The following is an 11,117-nucleotide window of genomic DNA, read 5'->3' on the forward strand; positions in this document are numbered from 1 at the left end:
TAGCACATGTGGAATGTAAAATCTGTCTAAGTTGGTTCCTCACTGAATTTCAGGCAGAGATGGATGTGTACCATCATTAGAGAGATTTTTCTTTGTTAATCCCCTTTGTGTAAAGTGGTTTTTTAAAAGGGAAGGCATATTAATTCCAGAACTGTTGTATTCCATCCTGTTGGAAAACTGTGTTTGAGACAAGCTCTTTTAGGTTGACTTGGGTGGCCTTGATTACAGTCTGTTGCACTCAAGAAATTGGCCATGTGTTCCTCTATATTACACCTTCAATATTCTTAAATTGCATGACTGTACCATCTATCTCAGTTTTAAAATAATCTGTTTGAGTCATTTAGTCAGCTCTCTCCAGTGCAGTCACAGGAAAAGGATCCACATATGGAACATTGCTTCTGTCTTCTGACCAAAATAGGAGGAAAATTTTTTTTTCTGTACATTGCAGGGGAAACAGGGTAGGCAACCAGCTCCTGGAGTCCCCATTATGATAAAGGACTTGACTGTGGTCAGGGGAGTGTTTCTGTAATTTTCCAGCATGTTTTAATTCATATCATGTGAATGAACACAGATCAGTGTGGGTGTACATTTTGGTAAGGTTATCTTGAGCCAATGAATACTGAAGGTGTAATTAAGCAGAGATCCTATGCAGATATTTTAGTCCTGCTTGACACAGTTATGTGAGCTCAGAGGTTTGAGAAACAGTCTATTGATTTTAACTCTATGTGTCAGCTTACAGATCTCAGCAGACAACATAGAAGTACGGGCCAAGTCAGTCTATCTCTTATTAATGACTTTCCCTCTACTAGGGAAAGTCCTACTGTTTTTTCAAAGTCAGTATACCTATGCTTTTAAATCTTAAAAGTACAATTTTCTTATCATTTTAAAAACCACTTATTGGTATCAAGTTTTAAATATTTTCTTTAAGTGCATTACTGCCCTCATCTCTATTTTCTCCAATGTTTCTAGATCATTAATATCTTCAATCCTTTAATTCATGTTGATTATTAATTTCTATGTAAAGTGGGCTGGAGAGATGGCTCAGCCATTAAAGGCTAGGCTCACAACCATAAATAAAGCAATGTCTTCTATAGCTTAGGTTTGCCTCATGTAATTAAGAATTGCTTTGAATACCTTGCCTTGCCTTTTCTGCACAGTACTGGGAAGACAGTTCTACACACTCCTTCCAGACTAGGCCTTCACTAGCCATTGAGCAGGCAAATTAGACCAATTCATAGGTGACCTTCAGTCTCTCTGTGTTTTGGAGGGGACTTATATATGAAGGGGGACATGTGCTCTAATTGAATCATTGAAATATTTGAAGCTGGTCCAGTAAGAGTGTGGAAATGGGGAGGAAGGAAGGAGGATGAGAGCTTTCCTGCTTCACCAGTAGTTGAGATTAACAATGTGAGATTAGGTAGTCAATTTGAGATGCTTCATAAATGTCCTGATTTGCCATTTCTTATGGTTTACAGACAAGGGCAATCAAAACTCTATTTAAAGGACTGACATGATCATGAAACCAATTGCTATAATTATAGTAGTTCAACCAAAGTAGAAGATCTGGGCAAAAAGTCTCTATTGCCTCAATCCATCTCCTGTTCTTTGTGTCTACTATGCTGTGGTTGAAACTAATCATCCAGGTTCCTTCTTGTGCTATCTTGCCTTCTCCACCATTATAGACTGAAACACTAGATCATGAAAGATTTAGTAGAAGTAGTTGCTATTCAGTGCTAATGTGCCACATCCACGGCTGTCTCGCCTGTGTGACAAAACGCCTCTCAGGTGGTGGCCATCTCAAAATGAGGGGCTCGTGCTTCCTGGAGCTTGGACCCCGGCGGTTCCCTGGGAGTCAGCTCAAGTTGTGGTGCCTGATTAGCCTCAATGACCTCGTTCACTTTGGTCCTGGCGATGGTTTCTTGCATTGGCTCTGCTATCTTTTCTTCTGTTCTACTTTTCTCTTGACAAAAACTTAATCTGTTCAGGGAACCAGGAAACATTCCCAACGGCTCCTTGAATACGGAGGAACTAATGCGTCAGTTCCCTCCCTTGATTCAGGCCATTAACGTTATGATTAAAACTCTGGCTCGCTCTCTGGGGGAATTTACAGATACCCTAGAACAGAAAGAGCTCATGATAGGAAATTTGGTAGAAGATGGGTAAATTATGAAGGAAAATGTATGGAATGGCATGAGTTATCATTTATGGAGAGGCTAGCCAGAATGAGAAACCCCTGGTGCATTTTAGATAGAAAAGAAAGGCAGGCTATTCTTGATAACATGAAGCCAGCCATTCAATATTGGAACAAACCCTGGGTGTGGAATCCTAAAGAATGGTGTTTGGGTTACCTTGGTTACCTTGAGGGCAGATATGATTTAGGGCCATGAGAAAGCACAGTTAGTTAATGGTGTGAGACGAATTTCAAAGAAAAGCTCAGCCCACCTGGCCCTGACTGCAAGACTTGCTGAGAATAATCAACTGCCTTTAATCATTTTTCTATGTAAGCTTTTATGTCTGCCAACTTCCTTCTGTAATCTCTTAAAAGTGATGCTAGAATTTTAGTAAAATTGCAGCAGATTCAAATCTCATTAGAGTTGTGTCTGTCTGTCATTCGCTGAATCCTGGGTTCTCCTAAGCCTTCACCCTGCTCTCCCTCAGTCTTCAATCTCCGAGAGAGTCAGTCTGCGACACTAATGCAGTTTGGTAGCTTTCTTTATAAAATTGTTTTCTTCATTTGTTTTTGAAGAAAAGGTTTGTCTGTGTAGCCCTAGCCGTCCTGAAAGTAGTCCTGTACACCAGGTTGGCCTCAAACTCAGATATCACATGACTCTGACTCCCAAGTTCTGGGATTGAAGGTAGACCAACATTCCTGGCTTTTTTGTTTTGTTATTATAAGATGACAATTTTGTATCTGTCAAGCATATGTTGTTGTACTGAGATTCACCCGTATTTTGTATTTTGAAGTTTGGCAGAGGGTTTCACTATACTTCCCAGGAGGGCATTTATTCATGGCATTAATACTGTCCTGGCCTTCTGAGCTGTTGGATAGCAGGGACATCACCTTCTTCCAGCTGTTGTGTTTATTTTGAAATTTATAATGAATATGAGTATTTTACCTGTATGCATGAATATGTGCCATGTGGTTACATGGTCCTTACAATGATCAAAAGGTGGTCACAGAAACCCTGAATTTGAAATAATGGGCAGTTATGATCCCTCATGTAAGCTCTGGAAAACAAGCCCACCTATATTGAAGAATAGTGTGAGCTCTTTAATATTAAGGCATCTCTTTTGCTCTGTGTTAGTTATTTGTGATCAACATTTGTATTGCTAATGTTTTAATCTGTCCATTTGTAAATTTTTACAAATGCAGTGCCTTTTAGTAAAATTTTATTCACATTACAGTTTAAGTTGGAGCACTTCAGGTTTCTGAAAATGAATACAGAACTAGAGTGAAGGTATAACTATTTTAGGAACTTTGGCAAAAACCTCTGAGTTCTTTCAATTGTTTCTGATTGTTTGACTCATTTTTTTTCTTCTTTTTTACTTTTTTAAAATGTATTTATTTATTAAAAAATTCCACCTCCTCTTATTTACCTCCTACTCCCCCCACAACTCCTCCCCCTGCATCTCCAGTCCTAAGAGAAGTCTGGGTGGCCTGCCCTGTGGGAAGTTCTAGCCCTCCCCCCTCCATCCAGGTCTAGGAGGGTGTGCATCCAAACAGGCTAGGCTCCCAAAAAGCCAGTACAAGCAGTAGAATCAAAACCCAGTGCCATTATCAGTGGCTTCTCGGTCAGCCCTCATTGTCAGCCACATTCAGAGAGTCAGGTTTGATCACATGCTCGTTCAGTCCCAGTCCAGCTGGCCTTGGTAAGCTCCCATTAGATCAGTCCCAGCTTCTTTGTGGGTGGAAGCACCCCTCATGGTCCTGACTTCCTTGCTCATGTTCTCACTCCTTCTACTCTTCATCTGGACCTTGGGAGCTCAGTCCAGTGTTCCAATGTGGGTCTCTGTCTCTGTCTCTGTCTATTGCCAGATGAAGGTTCATATTCATCTTTTTAGGTCTGGGTTATCTCACTCAGTAAAGTCTTTTCTATTTTCATCAATTTGCATGCAAAATCCAATATGTCAATTTTTTTCTACTGCTAAAGTGTATATGTGCCACACCTTCTTTATCCATTCTTCTATTGAGGGGCACCTAGTTGTTTCCAGGTTCTGGCTATTACAAATAGTGCTGCTATGAACATAGTTGAACAAATGCTTTTGTAGTATGGTTGGGCATCTCGTGGGTATATTCTCCAGAGTGGAATTGCTGGATCCTGAGGTATGTTGACCCAGTTTCCTGAGAAACTGCTACACTGATTTCCAAAGTGGTTGCACAAGTTTGCATTCCTACCAGCAATGGATGAGTGTTCCCCTTATTCCACATCCTCTCAAGCATAGGCTATCATTGGTGTTTTTGATTTTAGCCATTCTGACAGGTGTAAAATGGTTTCTCAAAATTGTTTTGATTTGCATTTCCCTGATCGCTAAGGAGGTTGAGTGTCTTTTGGCCATTTGAACTTCTTCTGTTTGAGAATTTTCTGTTCAGTTCGGTACCCCAATTTTTAATTGGATTAATTAGAGTTTTAATGTTTAGTTTCTTGAGTTCTTTATATATTTTGGAGATCAGACCTTTCTCTGATGTGGGGTTGGTGAAGATCTTCTCCCAATCAGTAGGTTGCCTTTTTGTCTTAATGACAGTGTCCTTTACATTACAGAAGCTTCTCAGTTTCAGGAGGTCCCATTTATTCATTGTTGCTCTTATTGTCTGTGCTGCTGGGGTTCTACGTAGGAAGTGGTCTCCTGTGTCCATATATTACAGACTACTTCCCACTTTCTTTTCTATCAGGTTCAGTGTGGTAAGATTTATATTGAGGCCTTTAATCCATTTGGACTTGAGTTTTGTGAATGGTGATAGATATGGGTCTATTTTCATTCTTCTACAAGTTGACATCCAGTTATCCCAGCACCATTTGTTGAAGATGCTTTCTTTCTTCCATTGTATAATTTTAGCTCATTTGTCGAAACTCAGGTGTTCATAGGTTTGTGGATTAATATTCAGGTCTGTGATTTGATTCCATTGGTCAACGTCTCTGTTTTTATGCCAATACCAAGCTGTTTTCAATACTGTAGCTCTGTAATAGAGTTTGAAATAAGGGATGATAATGTCTCCTGAAGTACTTTTATTGTATAGGATTGTTTTGGCTATCCTGGGTTTTTTGTTTTTCCATATAAAGTTGATTATTCTCAAGGTCTGTGAAGAATTTTGTTGGGATTTTGATGTGGATTGCATTGAATCTATAGATTGCTTTTGGTAGAATTGCCATTTTTACTATGTTGATCCTCCCAATCAAGAGCATGGGAGATCCTTCTCTTTTCTGTTATACTCTTCAATTTCTTTCTTCAAAGATATAAAGTTCTTGTCAAATATATCTTTTACTTCCTTGGTTAGTGTTTTCCCAAGACACTTTATGCTATTTGTGGCTAATCGAGAAAGGTGATGTTTCTCTGATTTCCCTCTCTGCTTCTTTGTTCTTTGTGTATAGGAGGGCAGCTGATTTTTTGGAGTTGATCTTGTATCCTGCCACATTGCTAAAGGTGTTTACAAGCTGTAGGATTTTTTTGGTTGAGTTTTTGGGGTCGCTTATGTACACTATCATATCATCTGCAAATAATGAAAGTTTGACATCTTCCTTTCCAATTTGAATCCCCTTGATCTCCTTATGTTGTCTTATTGCTGATGCTAGAACTTCAAGCACTGTAGAAGGAGCTGCGGGCAGGCCTGCTTTTCGTCCCACCCGGTTCCCGCATGATTAGCTTTACCCTGAAATAATTACACAGAAACTGTATTCTTTTAACCACTGCCTGGCCCATTAGCTCTAGCCTCTTACTGGCTAACTCTCACATCTTGATTAACCCATTTCTAATAATCTGTGTAGCACCACGAAGTGGTGTCTTGATGGGAAAGATTCAGCATGTCTGACCTGGTGGCTGGCTTCATTGCATCTGTCTCACTTCCCTTCTTCCCAGCATTCTGTTCTATCTGCTCCACCTACTTAATTTTCTGTCCTATCAAAGGGCCAAGGCAGTTTCTTTATTCACCAGTGAAAGTAGAAGGCCCACTTACATCAAAGCACTATATTGAAGATGTATGAAGAGAGTTGACAGCCTTGTCTTGTTCCTGATTTTAGTGGAATGTCTTTGAGTTTCTCTCCAATTAATTTGATGTTAGCTGTCAGCTTGCTGTATATTGCTTTTATTATATTTAGGTGTGAACCTTGTGTCCCTAATCTCTCCAAGACCTTTATCATAAAGGGGTGTTGAATTTTGTCAAATGCTTTTTCAGCATCTAATGAAATGATCTTATTGTTTTCTCTGTCAGTTTATTTATATGATGGATTACATTGATAGGTTTTCATATGTTGAACTAGCCCTGTGTCTCTGGGATGAAGTTTACTTGATCATAATGTATAATTTTTTGGATGTGTTCTTTGATTCAGTTTGTCAGTATTTTATTGAGGATTTTTGTGTCAATGTTCATGAGTGAGATTGGTCTGTAATTCTTTTTCTTGGTTGAGTCTTTGTGTGGTTTTGGTATCAGGGTAACTGTAGCTTCATAAAAGGAGTTTGGCAATGACTCTTCTGTTTCTGTTTTGTGAAACACATTAAGGAGTATAGGTATTAGCTCTTCTTGGAAGTTCTGGTAGAATTCTGCATTAAAACCATCTGGTCCTGGGCTTGTTTTGGTAGGGAGGTTTTTGTTGACAGCTTCTAATTCCTCTCGACTTACAGGTCTATTTAAATTATTCAGCTGGTCTTGACTTAATTTTTGTATATGGTACTTATCTAAAAAAATGTCCATTTCATTCATATTTTCCAATTTTGTGGCATACAGACATTTGTAGTAAGATCTAATGATTCTCTGAATTTCCTCTGTGTCTGTGGTTACGACTCTCTTTTCATTTCTGATCTTGTTAATTTGCATGTTCTCTCTCTCTGGCAGTTGATTAGTTTGGATAGGGGCGTGTCAATCTTGTTGATTTTCTCCAAGAACCAACTTTTTGTTTCATTGATTCTTTGGATTGTTTTCTGTGTTTCTACTTGTTGATTTCAGCCCCCAGTTTGATTATTTCCAGTCTTCTACTCTTCCTGGGTGAGTCTGCTTCTTTTTCTTTCTAGAGCTTTCAGGTGTGCTGTTAAGTCTCTAATGTGAGCTTTTTCCATTTTCCTTATGTGGGCACTTAGTGCTATGAACTTTCCTCTTAGCACTGCTTTCATAGTGTCCCATAGGTGTGGGTATGTTGTGTCTTTATTTTCGTTGAATTCAAGGAAGACTTAATTTCTTTCTTTATTTCTTCCTTGACCCAGGGTTGCCTCAGTAATTGACTGTTCAGTTTCCTTGAATTTGTATGCTTTCTGGGGGTAGAATTGTTTTTGAATTCTAACTTTATTCCATGGTGATCCGATAGTACACAGGTTGTTACTGCAAATTCTTTGTATCTGTGGATGGTTGCTTTGTTACTGATTATATGATCAATTTTTGAGATGATTCTGTGAGATGCTGAGAAGAAGCTATATTCTTTTCTGTTTGAGTGGATGTTCTATAGATGTCTGTTAAGTCCATTGGGTTCATTACATCTGTTCATTTGTGAGAGAGGAGTGTTGAAATCTCCTACTATTAGAGTGTAGGGTTTGATGCATGCTTTGAGTCCTAGTAATGTTTCTTTTACATATGTGGGTGCTTTTATATTAGGGGCGTAGATATTCAAGTTTGTGACTTCCTCTTAATGAATTGTTCCAGGTATGAGTATAAAGTGTCCTCCAGCTCTTCTGATTGCTTCTAGTTTGAAATCAGTTTTGTTAGATATTACTAAAGCCACGCCTGCTTGTTTCTTTGGTCCATTTGATTGGAAAACCTTTTCGCAACCCTTCACTCTGAGTAGATGTCTGTCTTTGAGGTTGAGGTGTGTTTCTTGTAAACAGCAGAGTGTTGGATCCTGTTTTCATATCCATTCTCTGTGCTTTTTTATAGGTGAGTTGAATCCATTGATATTAAGTGATCATAATCACCAGTGGTTGTTAACTCCTGTTATTTTTTCTGGTTGTAGTGTTTGTGTGTTTCCCTTCTTTGAGTTGTGGTGCTGGAGGGTTGTCAGATGCTTGTGTTATTATCAGTATTGTTGGCTTCCTTGGTTTGTCGTTTTCATTCTAGTATTTTCTGTAAGGCTGGGTTGGTGGCTACATATTGTTTAAGTCTGTTTTTGTCTTGGAATATCGTGTTTTCTCCATTGATGGTGAATGCAAGTTTTGCTGGGTGTAGTAGTCTGGGCTAACATCCATGGTCTCTTAGTGTCTGAAGCACATCTATCCAAGACCTGCTGTCTTTCATGGTTTCCATTAAGAAGTCAGGTGTAATTCTGATAGGTTTCCTTTATATGTTATTTGACCTCTTTCCCTTGCAGCTCTTAATAATCTTTCTTTATTCTGTATGTTTTGTGTTTTGATTATTATATGGCTAGGGGATTTTATTTTATCCAGTCTGTTTTGTGTTCTGTATGCTTCTTGTACCTTCATAGGAATATCCTTCTTTAGGTTGGGAAAGTTTTCTTCTATAACTTTGTTGAATATATTTTCTGGGCCTTTGAGCTATAATTCTTCTCCTTCTTCTACCCATATTTTTCTTAGGTTTGGTCTTTTCATGGTGTCCCAGATGTCCTGGATGTTTTGTTAAGAATTTGTTGGATTTGCTGTTTTCTTTGATCAATGAGTTTATTTCCTCTATAGTATCTTCAGTGTCTGAGATTCTTTCTTCTATCTTTTGTATTCTGTTGGTTATACTTGTCTCTGTAGTTTGTGTTCCTTTACCTATATTTTCCATATCCAGCCTTCCCTTGTTTTGTGTTTTCTTCATTACCTCCATTTCATTTTTCATGTCTTGATTTGTTTCCATTACCTGTTCGATTGCTTTTTCTTGGGTATCTTTGAGAAATTTATTCATTTCTTTTCCCATTTTGCTCGTGTTCTTCATTTCTTTAAAGCAGTTTTTCACATCCTGTGTAAGGTCTTCTATTATTTTCATAATGTTACGTTAAAAGTCACTTTCCTCTAATCCTTCTGGAATAGGGTGTTCAAGTTTTCTTGTTATGTGATCCCTGGATTCTGGTATTGTCAAGTTGCCTTTCAGGTTGTTAGAGGAATTGTTGCATGGAGCATGCCCATCTCTTCCTTCAAATGCAGCCAGGAGAGTCTTGGCAGCTCTGTCCAATTTTTGCTGTGAATAACTCTCTGGGTGGATCTCCTCAGTGCAGGAGCAGGAACTATTCCAGGGATAAGGACCTCACAAACAATAGCACAGGCTCAGGGGAGGCAGGGTCTTGTGGAACAAAGAAGCCCCTGCAGCAAGAGCTGGAGGGGCCCTGTGCTCTATTCAGGGGTTGTCAGCTCTGCGATGTCCCACACTCACCCGTCTGGATGGATCTCCTCAGCACAAGATCAGGGACTCTTGGAATTCCAAGGAACCCAGAGACAAAAGGGTGAACTTGAGGGCGGGGCAGGGTCAAAGGCATGAGCCAATGCACACAGCTTGCCCATCTTATCTTTTTGTTTTTTTAAGTTGGAATTATTTTTTCATGCAGTTTCTCTCGTGTACTCTGTGCTGTTGATCTATGTATTTGTCTGTGTTTTAAAATAAAAGTTTTGCAAGGTGATACTCCATTCAAAGGGTATAGAAATGATAAAGGTGAACCTTTTATTCAGTTTCCTTTTAAAGTTACTTGGTGATTCAATTTTGCCCTTGTTATGGAATTATTGTAGACAGTGCTAGAACCTTATGACTGTAGTGTCAGTGAAACCTGTACAATATTGTCAGTATTATGCTTTCTTTTGTATACATGTATGGGCTATTTAAGAATGCAATTACCTATGGTGATGTGCATGTTGACTTCACTTGGGAAGAATGGACTTTGCTGGAACCTTCCCAGAAGAATCTCTACAAAGATGTGATGCTAGAGACCTACAGGAACCTCCTTATTATTGGTAAGCCAAATTTTCCCTCAGAATTTAAAATAAGGGGACAACTATTATATAATTATTGATGGTCTTCTCTAATTTAAATGATAAAGAAGAAGAATTGAGTGAATAAATCAAGCAGGGTTTGAGATTCATTAAAGATAGTAACTAAAATGTTGTACAATTTTCAATAGTAATTTTCTGGAATTATATTTTAGGATACAGTTGGGAAGACCATACTATTGAACAACATTGTCATCTTTCTACATGGCATGAAAGGTAACTTACATGTGAAAACTGATACAAATGTGCCTCTGAAGAAATTGTATTTTGTCCTAGAAGTTTTTATCAAAAGCAATAGTGTAAATAGGAACACTTTAAAGTAAATCACTGATTATTAAATTCTCACAAGTCTATAAACTGTAATTTCAGGTAGGTGAATTACATGTGCATGGCATTCTTTAAGAAAGAAGTCAAAAACAATTTCTTAGCTGATATCACCATTTTAATGGTAGCAGTAAATGCAGTCAAACTGTCAATGCATTTATTTAATTTCACTCATATTACAACAGTTATACATATTGCAGAGGTGATAGGTATATATTCAGGTCTTGCTAATATACAAATAATTCATAACTAATATACATGTTGGGACTGTGCTAAATTTAGTGAGGGGACAATTAGAATCAAGGATCAAGGGTAACTTATGGAGAAACCTTAATCTCTATGAGTATACACACAGTATGAGTACAGAAAGTCATACTGTGTGAATTCAATATGGAAGTCTTTTATTTATTATTCTTTTACTTAGTATATCATATGTCACTCCAAAATCAAGTCATCTGAGCATACATATATGTAATGACAAAACACAATTCTCTCTCAGAACAATTAGAAGATACATAGCAATTCCCATGTTTAGTATATTTGTTGAATTTGATTCAAGTATACAAGTAATTTTTTTCCAGTTTTATCATTAATACATCAGCAAATGCACATTACAGAAAAGCTACATCAGTACTAAGACTTTGTAAATACTTTTGTTCATCCTAGGTCACATAGCAAAT

The sequence above is a fragment of the Alexandromys fortis genome, unplaced genomic scaffold (genome assembly GCF_014885135.2).
Source record: "Alexandromys fortis isolate MF-2015 unplaced genomic scaffold, M_Fortis_MF-2015_v1.1 scaffold_409, whole genome shotgun sequence".
NCBI classification, from domain to species: Eukaryota; Metazoa; Chordata; class Mammalia; order Rodentia; family Cricetidae; genus Alexandromys; species Alexandromys fortis.